This window comes from Cavia porcellus, unplaced genomic scaffold (genome assembly GCF_034190915.1).
Source record: "Cavia porcellus strain 051 isolate PalLab524CR breed Dunkin Hartley unplaced genomic scaffold, mCavPor4.1 scaffold_6, whole genome shotgun sequence".
In the NCBI taxonomy this organism is placed as follows: Eukaryota; Metazoa; Chordata; class Mammalia; order Rodentia; family Caviidae; genus Cavia; species Cavia porcellus.
This window is the reverse complement of record NW_026947489.1, coordinates 79,800,193-79,803,288: the sequence shown is the minus strand read 5'-3', so window position 1 is coordinate 79,803,288 and position 3,096 is coordinate 79,800,193. Positions and strand designations below refer to the sequence as shown.

Genomic DNA, 3,096 nt, shown 5'->3' with positions numbered 1-3,096 from the left:
ATGATCTGTACAGCATTTTCTTCTGAGCCTTTTTCTAGATGAAACAAGATTCCACCCAGCTTCACTCCCCAGGGGCAACTGGTGTTGCCAGCTTCTTGTCATCCTTACAGAGGAAAAACAAAAATCCCTGATTTTCTTTAAATATTTGCTCAACACTATTTAAAGAGGTTAGGTACTAGAAATAGAGAGGATGAACAGTGGACCATGCTTCTCCGTTATTCTGAGACATTCAGCTCCCGTGGGCCAGTACATGCCCAACTCTTCAAAACAAAAGCTGTGCAGGAGACAGGACCCATGCTCAGCTGAAGCCAATTAACCTTGGGGGGGTTATTGCCTACACCTGCACCTTATCAAAATAGTTCTCCTTTAAGCAAAATTCTCTTCTCTTATTGCAATTTATGATGGTGTTTTAGGGTCCCAGGTATATTGACCCCTAGGCCAAAGCCTGGCTGGCTCTCGCCTAAATGGAGCTTTTGTGGGAACTTTATTACAAGAGTCTCACCTCTGCTATCCTCCGAGGGGGTGGCCATTCTTGCTGGCAATTTCCATGGTCTTTTTTCATTCTTGGAATCTGGGAGGGAGGGGGTAGGAGAAGATCTGGGCTTGGGTATGCATATGAGTACTTGGATTGCCATCAAGTATGAAAGCCAAATTATTTGGACCAAGGATCCCAGTGGAAACAACTGCTAATGCTAGATAAAATATCAAAAAATATTTTTATAACTCTAAAGAGTTAGTAGTAAGGCATTAAACAGGCCCACATAGAAGTGAAAAGCAGATGTTAGAAACCACTTTTTTCTAACGAGCACCTGTCAATTCTAGAAAATCTGAATTTTTCATTTTGATGGCCTGGGAGACTGGAGGGCATGGGGGATCTAAGCTTAGTTCCTGCACCTGGTGGAGAGTCTAAGGGAAGATTCATTTCTCAATACACTGAGATCTAGAGGGCCACCCCACCAGGGCAGGGTAAGCTGAAGCAAGGCAGCCTAGTTCACATTGCCTGGGTGTCCAGGGAACCTCAGGCTGGTCCCTGGCTTAGACAGCTCTGGGCTGGTGGTGTCTGTGGCATCTGGCAGGAGTACATACAATCTTCTGTAGAGGAAGCACCCTGCATACTCCAATTTCTCTCTTGGATGCTCGGCTGCCATGACCTCATATCTGGTGGTACCGTGTGTATACGCGCGTGGTCCTCAACTTCCTTTTTTTTTTTTTTTAATTTTAAAGGCAGCAAAATCAAACACAACAAAACAGAACAAAATAGGAATAAGAAAGCAATGTAAGAGATATAAATTTCAAAGCTAGACAACCTGAGGTCTTCACCGTCTATCATATTATCTCTTGTTTTCTTCCAAACAGTTGTCCATGTCTTCACATACAGAGATTTCATACAAAACAATATAGTATAAAACTGATCTGAACAGAATGAGGAAGGTGTTTTAGGTCTTCAAGACCAGACAATAGGGAAGTCACTAAAGGCTGTCATAGAATGTCTCATTCTCTTCAAAATAGCTGTCCATACTTTCATGTATATTGAAATTCAACAAAACAAAACAGGCAGGGAGAGAGGGGTTGCTTGGTTTCTCAGTGCTCCAAGTCCCAGCATGGCTCGGGTCCCAGTAAACATGGGTGGCTCCCGTGTCCTGGGCCACTGCAGCCTACCATGCTCACAGCAGCTGGGGATGGGGAGGGGTTACTTCAAGCTGTTTCTTTCTAATGAATTGACCATTTCACTGCCCAAGTTCTGAAATGGCCAACAGACCATAGAAAGACATCTCTTTAGGCTCCTGCTTGGTCCTCAGCTTCATTATCTGCCTATATCCTCAAACAGCAATATCAGCAGGTCGGTCTGCTGAGATAGGAGAAGATGAGATCTGTTGGAAAAGTGGAGAATTCCAGAAAGTGGAACCCTTGGAGTTCATCTTCCCACATGTTACTGAATTTTGGGTGCCTTTTGTCATCTGTTAATTCATGCAAAAGTTATTTCACTCTTCCTGTCCCCCCTCCCCACTCTTTTCTCAGCTCCTCACCTCGGAGGATAGCAACCTGGAGGTATGAAGTCTGGGAAAAAGATAGAAGAGCCTCTCTCCAGGTGTGAGTGGGGAGGCTGTGACAGAGCCACAGATCTGGCCCCAGACACGCCCCCGCCTCCCCAGAAGATGGCTGGGCAGCGACTCTCCCTGACATACATTTCCCCCAGTGCTGCTGGGCTTTAGTGGAACCTTCTCCAAAGCCCAGTGGTACGAAAATACTGCTTCATGAATACCTGCATGTGTTTTGGAGCACCACAGTCAGATAAGTGTGCAAATGTGACGTGTTTCTGTGTAGAGCTAGGACAAAGAGACTGCGTCATAAGGGTAAGGTGATTTAGTGTTTCTTTTCAAGGACCTTTTCCTTAAGACAAAGGAAAACCTCTCCTTCCTCATTTTGAGTGCATTTCTTCTTGCCCCAGGGGACTCTGGGAGGCCCTCTTTGCAGGTGTACCCTCACCTCAGGCTCAAAGAGGTTCGATTGCCAATGCCCAAGACCTTTTTTTTGTTTTTTGTCTTTTTCCTTTTTATCAGTACCGGGGATCGAACTCACGACTGCCTGCTTTCAAGGCAGGCGCTTATGCCACTGAGCTAAACCCCCAGCCCCAATGCCCGAGACTTTTAATCTGCTTAGCAATTGCACTCCTGTAAATTTTTAATTTCATATTTAAAATTTTTTGAGACAGAGTCCCACTAAGTCACTGAATTGGCCAGGTTGGGCTTGAACTTTCTCTCTTTCTGCCTCAGCCTTCTTAAGTGCTGGAATTACAGGTGTGCACCACTTTCCTCATCTGCACGCTTGAAATTTTGAGGGAGCAGGGTTGACCCTAATATCTGCCATGTTAACAAAAGCAAACACAAAGGCATGGCAGAAAACAGAAATCAAGCTGTCTGTGTGTTCCTCCAGCACTGCTCCTGAACGTGACCACTGTCCTGGAAGCTCACACCTTGCTGGGCCCACCCTGACCACCCAACACCAGACAGACAGCCTCGAATATCCGGGTACCTGCAATAGCCAGGGAGCCTCGCCACTCATCACAAATGTGTGTGGGCCTTCTCTGTGCCCAAG

General features: G+C 45.8%; 1 pseudogene; it reads right to left on the bottom strand.

The window, feature by feature from the left end:
* Positions 1–1,698: 1,698 nt before the first annotated feature.
* LOC111756787 (small nucleolar RNA SNORA2/SNORA34 family) lies at positions 1,699–1,828 on the bottom strand (annotated as a pseudogene).
* Between the last annotated feature and the right edge of the window lie 1,268 nt (positions 1,829–3,096).